The sequence below is a fragment of the Gossypium hirsutum genome, chromosome A10 (assembly GCF_007990345.1).
Source record: "Gossypium hirsutum isolate 1008001.06 chromosome A10, Gossypium_hirsutum_v2.1, whole genome shotgun sequence".
Lineage (NCBI taxonomy): Eukaryota > Viridiplantae > Streptophyta > Magnoliopsida > Malvales > Malvaceae > Gossypium > Gossypium hirsutum.
In genome coordinates, this window is record NC_053433.1 from 73225617 (window position 1) to 73238292 (window position 12676).

General features: G+C 32.4%; 1 pseudogene; it reads right to left on the reverse strand.

The window, feature by feature from the left end:
• Window positions 1-10207: 10207 nt before the first annotated feature.
• LOC107927546 (dehydration-responsive element-binding protein 1B-like) lies at window positions 10208-12352 on the reverse strand (annotated as a pseudogene).
• Window positions 12353-12676: the final 324 nt, after the last annotated feature.

Below are 12676 nucleotides of genomic sequence, written 5' to 3' on the forward strand. Positions count from 1 at the left end.
AGTAAGATAATTAGTATTGGTACTGTTAAAATTAGGATACACAATGGGACGATTAAGACACTCTCAGATGTCAGGTATGTACCTGATTTATGAAAGAATCTCATCTTCTTGAGTATTCTAGACTTGAAAGGATGCAGAATCAACATAGAGTCAAGCGACATTAAAGTATCTCGTGGAGCTCTCGTTTTGTTAAAAGGTAAAAGAACCGACAGTCTTTATATTCTAAAATGTTCTACAGTGACTAGTGAAATCAGACATTCCTCGTTCGTTACGGAGTTGAAGTCAACTCATTTGGAGCGGAGGAAACTTGGTCATAGGAGGGAAAAAGGTATGACTATTTCGTTGAGGAGAGATTCTCTTTTGGATGCAAGTTTTGAAAAGTTAGGCACTGTGTTCGTGAAAATCAAACCCAGGTTAGTTTTGATTTGGCAGTGTACAAGTTGAGGGCTTGAAGTCTTCCAGTTTCTAAGCATAAATTTGACTCAATTAATTCCTCGCATAGTTCAAAATAGGCCCGTGGAGGGCTTTGGCAAAGATGCATTGTGGAAATATAAGTCAAGGTGGAGATTTGTTAAGTATGATTTCTATTTCAGTCAAATTTGAGAAATAATCTTCTAGTTAAACTTTGTTTATTTGTTTCAATCAAACTCTAATTAGTTTAGATTATTTTATTATTATTTGACCTAAGAATTTAGCCTATAAATAGGCTCTTTTACAACCTCAGAAAACACACCCATTAGAGATTAGAACTCATAACAGATTTAGAAAATTTTGTGTTACATTTTGAGGGTTCTTTGTTCTCGAGTTTTCAGGGTTTAGTTTTATCTCCATCTTTTGTACTCTTCATTCTTTTTGCCATTATAGTAAAATTATATTTGCCCATGGTTTTTTATCATCTTTGGAGGAGTTTTTTCGAGTTAACTTTGTGAGTTCAATTTCTCAATTTCTTTCATTATTTTTACTTGTTCGTTACTTAATCAGGTCAATACTGTAACACCCCAAACCCGACCCAGACGTTATGGCCGAATCTGGCGGCGTTACATGAGAGTGCTTTTATAAAAGCTTAGAAATTCAGATTATTATTCGAAAATCGTTCTTTTACGCTGAAGCTAAAACATCAATAATTTGTAAATCAACAACTTAACAATTTAAAAACCCCAAAATAAACCCAAAACAAATAGCTCAAGTCCAAAAGTTAAATCCCAAAACAAATATAGAAAAAATAATTGAATAGATGAAATAAACGTTACTCAAAAATCCATGAGTCTAACAATGGTCACCATCGAGCCCTCCGCCACATCGATCTATCTATAGTTGAGGATTACCTGACATAAAATAAATAAAGGGGCGAGTTTTCACAAACTCAATGTGTACATCCCCACAAACAGCATGCATACAAACAAATAACAGAATACAAATATTTAGCCTTAGCCATACAGATATCGCATGCAGATCAAATCAGATATCAGAAAACAGAATTCATGCCCACCAACCCTGCACACCATCTCCGTCCAACCCAACACACCATGTGGGGATAAAATCGACCTACCCAACCCTACACACCAAGTATGAGGATAAAATCGACCCATCCAGCCTACAACCAAGTGGTACTGTAAAACAGTACATAACGACATATGTAGCGTAGCTACCCGATAATAGGCTGATCGCCTCCCAGACTTCCTTCTCTTCACATCAACCCAACCCAATGCAATGCATTATAAATATCGTGGCATGCTTATATGCAGAAATCAGATCATATCATAGCAGAACAGAAATATGAAATTAGGCAGATATACATGCTTATTGTAACATGCTTTACATACAACACAGTAATCATTTATAGTATGGGGTCTAAATAATGCTTACTGACCCTACAGGCAGGTCATAGTCGATTTAGGCGACCAGTGCAACCTTACAGAACATTTTAGGAAAATTGGGCTCACACGCCCGTGTGCCTTACCAATGTGGGCCCACATGCCTGTATGGCCCACACGGCCCAAATTAGCCTTGCCCATGTGGATTACACGGCCTGGTCTAAGACCCACTCACCCGTGTGGTTCACCCGTGTGACCCACACACCCGTGCGGCCTATACAACCCAAATGGTCGAGCCCATACCTCACACACGGCCTCTCCAACCTCACATGCCTGTGTCCGTCGCGCCCATGTGGCGCGCGCAAGGCCTGGTTCGTCTGTCACACGCCCGTGTCTCGCTACGCAAGCTACCACATGGGTAGACTACACGCCCTTGTGGCGTCGACAGACTGGTTTTTTAGCTTTCGCCGAAACTCGTTTTCTGTGCAATCGGAGTACACACCTATTCATTTTAGCTGCTAATCCAACAATAAACACTCCAAAGCCTTCAACGAAGAACGGTATTTCCTTGTTTGCTAAGAACTCAATTACTAATCTACCAAGCCTTGATTAATCCCGAATCGACAAAACCGCTTGAACACGCCTAAGCTTATCGAAAAAGAAAAGCAAAATAAAAGAGAAGGGAAAGGAATAAGAGAATTTTCGGTACAAGGGAAATTGAGAAAAAGAAAAAGGGCAAAGAAAGTAACTGTTGACAGAAAAGAAGAAAACCCTAAGTTTTCTCTTCAGCCCACAACTTAGAATTTACCAAAGCCCATCGCTTACTGGAACTTGCAGCAAAAGTAATCCCATCGCTACCACAGGGAATCGAACCCCTGACCCTAAGCATAATCCATTGCCACTTAACCACTAGACCAGTAAGCCCATTCTATTAAGTCTTTACCAACAATTCCTTAAAAGCCCATTGATCTCAAGGCAGGCTTTATTCCAATAAAACCCAAATTTAGCCCAAATTATAGCTTGAACTTAAGACCTCCCAGACATACCCCAGGGCTCAAAATTACTTAACCCAACACATACTTAAGCCAAAAATAACATTAACCACTAATTCAGACACTTCTCAAGCCCAAAAATCTCAACAAGTCGAAAATACAAAATTTGGGGCGTTACAAATACCCAACAGTTGTCCAAGAAGTTTCAAAGCTAAGTTTTGGAGTAAAGATATTGAAGCCTCATGAACTAACCACCAAGACTTGGGATCCAAAATCCATCTATCTTGTAGTGAATCAAATGAATAAAAAATATCTTGTACTCTTGAAAATCTCGCAAACTCTTGGAAAACCATCTTCCTTTCTTCAGTAGAAGGAAAATATATTCTTAAGCACTTATTCCTTTCCTTTGAGATTTCTACATCTTTCTGTGGAGGAAGGCGATTTGGAACCTCATTAAGAACCTCATTAAGCCAATCACTACAATAATACCTATGTAAACCAATAAATTTTAAATTTTTTAATTGATAATAAATAAAACAAGTATAAAAGAATAAAAACAAGCATAAATGGAATATATGTTATCTAAGTTTACTTTAGATTTAAAGAATCAGCCATACAATGAAGTGGTGTATTACTCTTAGTCCATCGATCAATAAGAATAAAATATTCAACTTCATAAAAGATTGATCTCTCATCTCCTTTCTTCCCTTCATGCCTATAAATGCTTGTCTTCACTTTTTGGATCATTTCATCTCACATCTCATAAACCAAGTGAAGAGTAGGTTTATCTGTATCCATAATTCGAAGCATATCACATATAGGTTTTCTAAAAGTAATGATATAATCAACCTTATCCCACCAAAGGTCATCCAAATTTTTTTCCTTCACCAAATAGTCTTTGAAAATGTCATCTTCTCTATAAGTAGACCATTCATCACTAATAACCATATGTTGGAGACCTAGTTTAATGAACTTGAATCTTTTTAACATTACAATCATAGAAGCAAATCGAGTATCCACAATAGTAAGTAATTTCAAAGGCACAAAAGAATTAAATATAGCTAACCTCATAGAGTGATTCATTATGAAGTTTCTTATAAAGATGACATCATCACCAACATTATTTATCCAACACAAAACATCTTATGTAACCTCATTCTTTTCGATGTTTTTTACAACACATATATTTTTAAGAGCAAGATTAAGAGTATGTACCACACAAGGTGTCCAAAAGATATGAGGATGTTATGTCTCTACTAATGATCCCGTGGCTTTACAAACTGGTGCATTGTCAGTTCTCACTTGAATAACATTTTGTGCCCCAACCTCACTTATGGCATCTTTAATTAAAGTTTCCAAGTAAAACTTATCCTTGTACTCCTTTTCACAATTGATGGGTTTTAAGAAAACAGTTCCACCTTAAAAAATGACCATAAAGTTAATCAATGGTTGCCTTTATGCATCTGTCCATCCATCACATATAAGACTAATACTTTTTCCCACCTTATTCCCTTTATAGGTTGTAACAATCTCTCTATGTTTGCTCGTTCTTTTTGCAACAATGTAGTCCTTAAAGTATTATACCCTGGAGGTATGTAACCCAAAATCAAATTCTTACTAGCTAAGGTGAATGCATTCATATAATGAGGGTTCCTAGCTAGATGAAAAAGCAATCCACCAGAATAAAACATTTGAGCAATTTCACTATCTAAATTCTCTCAAGTAGCTAGATTGAACGATTGTTCGAAAGGGCCTTTTCTTCTTTTAGATCCTAAACTATGCCCTTGAAGTGAGGTTGTGTTTAGCCTAAAGGAAGATGCTAGTGTTTGAGAACTAGATGGCAATAGGACTATTTTTTGTTGCAACTTAACTTTCGCATCTTCAACTATTTTTTGCATTTCAACAAGATGTTGTGGTGTTACTCTAGGACACACTCAAATTCCTTACCCACTTAGTTTCAATAAATGTGCTTTAACCCTAGAGTATGACCCCTTAAATGTAGCATTGCAAAAATTACACACAAAACTAACATTCCCACCTCATTCAACAGTTTTTGATAATTTAGTAACATATCTCCACTACCACTTTGAGATGCCATAAATTAATGTTGGTAATCGACCCGATTAAACAATGAATAAGTAAAAATAGCGGAAGAAATTGAGATAAAAAGTAAACTTCAAAACCCAAAAACAACTAACCCTAAAAATGTAAATAAAAAATTCTCCAAAAAGAGTTGAGTTCTAATCATTTAATGGATGTATTATACTAATAAATATTAAATCTTCTAGAAAGAAAATATATTTTTATTTAAATTGACTTGCAAAAAATGTCTTATTTTATTTAACAAGAATTTGGGTCACACATATTTATTAATTTATAGTTAAAATTAATTTGTTTTAAAATATTTTTAATGTAATAAATACATTAACTAGACAAATATTATATATATTCTTATTATAATGGGTTTAATATATTTATTGTAACATCCCGAAATAGGGCCTAAACGGAACAGTGGTTGCGAAACCACAAATTTGAGGTAGAAAAAATTATTTTATTATTATTTTGAGGTTCATGATATCATTTCATGATTGTGTGAAAATTTCGTGATGAAATTCTATGTATAAAGTGCTTAAGTTGAGATTAGGGACTAAATCGAATAATTTGCAAAACTTGCATTCTAGAAGTTTTTAGTACAAAATTGCTTTGGAATATTAATTAGGAGGGTTTAAATAACAATTTTACCAATTTCTAAGTTCATGAACAAAATAGGACATGGATGGAATTTTTGAAAGTTTAATAAGGAAGGGCATTTTGGTCATTTGGATATTAAATGAAATAAAAAGGGAAAAATAACACAAAATTCATCATCTTCTTCATTAGCACGAAATTTCAAGGGTTATCCATAGCTAGGGTTTGTTTCAAGCTTTCAAGCTCCATAGTAAGTGATTCCAAGCCCCATTTTTAATGTTCTTTACGTTTTTGGAGTCCCGGTAGCTCGATAAAGCTTATGCTAGCAATAATTTAAGTTAGGGTTCATATTTGGAAAAATACCCATAGGTGAAAAGTGTTTATTTTGATGTTTTATGATAGAATATGAGGTTTTAAATTATGTTAGACAACTTGTGCTACTCAGTTTTAAGTGAAAACGAGTAAAAGGGCTTAATCGGTAAAAATACCTAATAGTCATAAGTACATGTTAGAGTGTGAATTTGATGTTGTCATAGAAGGGAAAAATGATCAGCATGTCATAAAACATACGAAAATAGGATGAAGTTTAAATTACGAGCCTTGGGGCAAAAGTGCAAATATGTGAAAGTTTAGGGGCAAAAATATAATTTTGCCAAAGTTTGGGTCAAGGACTGTGTTGATAAATGTGAATATTAAATAAGTTAAATTTGCTATTATAGATCAAGAAGAGCGAAATTCGGGAGTAGATCGGGGAAAAGAAAAAGTAAAGGACTAAATTGTAAAGTTTAGTCACATTTTGTATCGAGGTAAGTTTACAGTAAATAAATGCAATATTCTTTTATTTTACATTATTATTGTCAATTTCCAGCATTTATATACTTATTTTTTTGAGAATATTTAAAGTCGAATTAAATGCGAAGTGATAGAGAAAAAGCATTAGGAAGCCCCGTTTGAACCTTAGGAATGTTAGGATATTGGGGTTGACAGGACAGGACAGGGCAGAAATGAGCCATGTAAGTCCATATCAGTTATATGGCTTTGGAAACAGGAATGAGCCATGTAAGCCCATATTATATATATATGGCATTGGAGACAGGAATAATTCATGTAAGTCCATGTCGAAGACATGGCATTGGCAAGATATTGATAGACAGGAACGACCCTAGTATCCTTAGTATTCCGAGTGGTTCAACGGGTCATTGTACACGTTAAATTACAGTGAATTATCAGCAAAAGGGAAGGTAGATTATATTTATGAATAGTGAAAGGTTAGGTAAGAAAGAAGGTAAGTGAGTAAAGAAGAAGGTAGAAAATGAGAAGTAAAGAAAGTTTATGAGGCTAGGTGACATTATGAATAATTATTCATTATGTTGAATGTTGTAATTTATTTGCTTGTAAGCTTACTAAGCCTAGTGCTTACTCTCTTTATTTTCTTTTTTTTATAGTTTTTATCAAGTCACTCAGGGATCGAAGGAAATGTCGGAGACCCGATCACACTATCGAAGAAATCACATTGGTATAGTTAGACGTTTCGTTTTGTGTATGGCATGTATAGGAACTTGGTTTCTTTTGATATGATATGATCAATGAATGATGTGTAAATACTTGCTAGTGATTAGCTAATAGAGTGGCTGATGATATACATGTTTAATAGTACGTATGATTAAGTAGTAACTATCACATGAAAACTAGGAAAAATGTGAAAGTAACTTAAAATCAGATTCAAGTATCAGAAATAACGAGATTTTGAAAAATCACAAGAAATTGTAGAGACATGGGTTGATGGTGAATAATATATGAAATTAAAGCTCGTTGTGTTTGTTTTCATATGGAATAAGCAAAACAAGTAAAGGTTTTGTATTTAATAGGGTATCTGAGTTTTGGTGAAATAGGGCCAGAGCAATTTCTGGATCCCTTGTTCCAACTTTATAAATTCACCATAAATTTTACAAAAATAATTAGGTGGTGTACTTTATATGGTTAGAATCCTTATTGAATCTAGTTTTAATAGAAACAAACAGTATAGTCATATGATTTTTTTACAGAGAGAAAAGTGGTTCGTAGTAAGTAGAGGCCAGTGTAGTCGAATTCTGAAACAGGGGTAACTTTAACTAATAAACTGTACTAATTGGCTATGTCAAAAATTCTAGAAAAAAAATTAGTAGATAGATATATGAGTCTAGTTTTAGGAAAAAATTACGGATCTTAATTTTGAGTTTTGAAACGCGAGAAATGAATTTTTAAGCAACCATGACGCAGAAAAACAGTTTATTCCGAAAATTAAAATAAGTGGTTTAGAGTTGTTTAAAAGGTAAGATAAGTTTAGTAACACCTCAAGTTTGACTCCGGTGACGGTTTCAGGCGTGGGGGTGTTACATTTATAAGTTAAATTCATAGGTTAAATAAATTATACTAATAAATGTTAAATATATTATAATAATAAATACTAAATCTTTTAGAAAGAAAAGATATTTGGTTTAACTTGACTTGCAAACAATGTCTTATTTTATTTAATAAGAATTTGGGTCACACATATATTTATTAATTTATAATTAAATTTATTATTTTTAAATATTTTAAATCTAATTTATATGGGTCTCACATATTTTTATTATACTTACTTTCACTATTTTTATACTACTATAATTTGTTTTTGACTTTCTTACCCCATTATAACTATATAATACATTAACTACTTTTTCTTTCTTTTTTATGGAGACACTCATATACCATTTATTTTCTTCCCCATTTACCCCTTTTTTCCCTCCTCATTTATTGCCTTTACCTTTGCCTTTGTATTTCTTCCCTCCAAAACATTCATCTACAAAATCTCTAGCATCAGCATCTTCATATAAGCAAATTAACTCCAAAGAAACATGTTAAAAATCCCATAAATTATCACGGTTAAATGTTAAAGTTCTTCTCTTTATCTATTTTCTAAAGTTATATTCTTGGATATGATTTTTTTTTTCGTTTTTGATTTAGGCCTAAAGAAAGTTCAACAGTGTCCCTTTTTTAACACGCATCGAGTTGTGTCCGGTACGTATCTGGTCGCGTCGAATCTCAAAATAGTTATTAAATAGAAATTTTGATGTGGCAATAGAAATAGACTTTTGTATAAAAAAATTATTGAACTCTATTTTACCATTGTATAAATTTTCTATTAATTCAAACATAATTTTAACCAAAATAGTTACACATGTCTCAATTTTAATTCTATCACATAAGGCTTAATTAACACTAGAATCTTTTAACATGTGTATGCATGTGTGGAAACCAGATATTTAAAACATAAATGTGTGTTTAAGAAATAACCTACAATAAATAATGAAATGTATGGTTTGAAAATTAAAATTAATTAATCATGATAACATATGAAATATGTATGATATTAAAATAATAAAAAATGTCAATATAAAATTTTGGTTGAATGGTAAATTTAAAATTTTGTTAACCCAATTAGCATGAATTCGAATCCAATCAAATTCATAATTTTTTTAAATAAAAAAACTAAAATACACTCAAATCATATAATTTATTTTAAATGCGAAGTAAGGTTTGTCTTTTATATGTATCTTTTTAAGATTAATTCATTATTTTAAATAAAATACAATGTAATTATATATATTAAAGTTTATTATATTTTTTGAAAAAAATTGTATTTTTATATATTTTTAAGATTTAGGATCAATTTGAGATAATTTGTAATGTTGGGAGTTAAAAAAATATGACTAAATTGACACAATACGTAAATGTTCAGGTTTAAATTTGTTGTTATACCATTTTTGGACTGCCACGGACCAAAAAGAACAAATCTGATTAGTTATGTGAGCATTTTGAATTTTAAAAGTTAGGTGACCAAAAAAAACATCTAAGCATTATTGGGTAATCTACAATGTAATTTACCCTATTTAATAAGTAATATTATTATCATTTTTTTATATTTTTAATAAAATCAACCTAGTTTAGTAAATTTATTTATTGGTTATGTGTATTAATTAAAATATATTTAATCCTTTTAAAAAATTAAATAAAAATTTTCAAATTTGCATTTAAATAAAGTACTAAATTTAATACAAATTTTAAATATTTTTTATATGTTTTAAATAATTTTTTATAAACATAAACTTATTTAAAAATTGAAAATAATGTATACCAATTATATGTTTTAAAAATTTTCTTTTATAATTTTTTGTAAAATTTTATTTTATGTTACCTCTTTCCAATATAATTCACTTCACTAATTTTTACATTCTTCATCTTCCGTTTTACAAATTACATTTCTTTACTAAATTTCCCTTCACATAGTCTTTTTTTATTTTTTTTCAATATTTCTATAATTTTCAAAAATTTGCCAAATAGATTAATGAGTAAACTACATTTATAATCAATCTAGTATAAAATTTGATTTATTTTAATCACTCTAATTCTTTTAATCTAATTAATCTAATTATGATAATTATTTAAATTAATTATTACCGTTAAAAGTTTTATTAATTTAATATTAAATTATTGAAGGAGTAATTGAGGCATAACATTCTTTTTAAATTTTGATTGAAACTAGACGCTCTCTATAATTAACTCAAAACACTTTATTTTCTTTTCTTCTCTTCTCTTGCTTTGTGTGTGTTTTTTTTTTTTTTTGTCTGAAGATTCATATACCGGACAAAACATCAAAGGCAATCCTATCTATGAAGTAAAAATTCCTATGAATGACAAAATATTACCTTTAAATAGAATAACTCCACATAGGTACATAATCATCGGCTTATTGTTCTACCCATTTACCGTGATGGCCGGAACGAGGTGACATCATCATACCGGCGGTGATATTTGCCCAAAATCTTTGTGTCCCAAACAACACTTCTTCATCCAAATAAAACCCTTTCTCCATCTCTATATTTTCACCTCTCTTTGTATCGTTTCTACAATTCCCATTCAACTGCTTAGCCGTTATGAAACTCTCCGCCACCTTCGCCGTCGTCTTTTGAATATCCTTTGGGTTGGAAAAAGCTGGTACCGGAAGATTCTAAGCTGAGTCCACGAAGTTTGAACAAGCTGACCTCCCTCTCAGTGCTATAGTTGCTACGTGGTGAGCAAGCACTACCATCTCCTCCGTCGGGAAAGTTCCAAGCCAAATCCTTGACTTATTATTAGGCTCCCTCACTTCAGAAACCCACTTCCGGGGATTCCTCCAGCAAACTCCACGGTATACCGGGTGTCTGGTCTCTTGGAATTTCTTTCTTCAGGCATCGACTTCAGAGCATGAACCATTGTTCTTGGTTGGCTCACAAGACTTCACCACCTAGCATCTGAAAACCCGATCCTGATTCCAGCCAACCTTGGCATGACGCACTAAGAGAAATTATATCTGCGGTGGCACATCAGAAGCAAATCAAACCCTTAATCATGACTTTTATCTATTAATTATTTTTATGAACCCCACCACCTCTGGTTACACAATTTCAACCCCCTAGATATGGAGTTAAACAGCACTAAGGGAAAATTTTATTGATTTTCATAAAAACAAAAAATGAGAGATGAGAAAGAAAAAAGAAAGTGTTTTGGGTGGGATCGGTTGAAACATCGAAACCAAGAGGAATGAATGAATCTAAACTAGCCAAATGTTTAATTACCGAGAAGCTGTCGTATGAATGGATGAACTTTTAAACCTATTTAACTCAACATTTCATTATCTATACTACATTGCATGACATGTAAGTTCATCCCAGAACGTTGACATAAACAATCTCATTACCAACTCATTTAGTTGCCTATTGAAAAACGAGCCAAAGATCTCATTACCGACAAGTTGTAATGAACATTAGATTTCTGTACTTCATGGTTTCATTAATATCGATATAAACATGGTTGCAAGCATAAAAATTATATAATAGCAAAGATTTCATTACTGACTCGTTTAATTGCCTATTGTTGTTGTTGGGAGGGGTCAGTTGAAAAATTGAAGCCAGGAGGTATGAAAACAGCATCAGGTCAATTCCACGTGGAACTGTCCTGCAAATTTTAATTGACAAACTTATACAGTTTAAAACAGCATATCTTTCATTTCCCTAAATCTCCTTATTCCACACTATGAGAAACTGTTAATACAAATTCTTAAAAGCAGCAACTTACTGGAAAGAAAATATATCTTCAAGTTATAAAGAATACATAACTATATAATTGTGATTTGTGAATGTGTCTGAATAAGATCAATTTTATCATGTCACTCGAAAAACTAAAGTCCAATGCATTATTTTCAAGAAAATTGCAACCTACCTGAATATTTAGGTCCAAAAGCAGGCTTCAAACGATTCTGCTGCGGAAAGATCTTGGAAATGGCTCTTTAAATCATCCTAAAAGAATTTTGAAACATAAGATCTGAAGTAACAAGATGAGGACTAATCATGAATATTGTATATGAAGGCTGACTATTTACCAACATTTTTGGAAAAAAACTGGTCAATAGTTTTTTTCATTTTTTATTTTTTGGCTCATAATACCACATGTAACATCCTCGGCAGACTTTGGCAGCAAATGAGATTAACCTGCATAAATGTAGTACCAAACAAGTTAATGGTACCTATTTTCACAAAACCTCACTAGACATTAGAAGTAAACCTTTCTTAAAATACTCCTAAACTAAACAACCAAAGCAGAAGCATTTTAAGAAAACAAAGAATCAAAGAGGCACCTCCTGGAGTTACCAATTGAGACCAGCCAACTACTCCAACTTTTGGAAGGTGAAGTGTTGAGCTTTTTTGGAACTTTTTCAGCAAAGTGTTGAAATGTTGAGGATTTGCCCACAATATTCTCATTGGTGCTGAATACAGGCTCCAAGTAGCAGGAAATAGCCATCCCAATGAAGAAAAGTGATGGTACAGATTACAGCAGCAGACAGAGTAGTTTCCACAACATTTCCCCCAATTTTTAGGTTTCCAAGGTTACCATGAGCAAGATTCTCATTTACTTGAGAGGTTTGAGAAGAAAATCTACTCAAAAAGATCACCGGTGAAAAGTGAAACATGGTTTATAACATTTATTTATTTCAGCCTTAATGTTTAAAGTACATCAACTAAACTGAAAATAGAACTTAACACTCATTGTAGTTTCCATAACTTTTTAACTTATCAATACAATTGGCTATGAACAAATTGATTCAGATTCCCAAGTGACGATCTT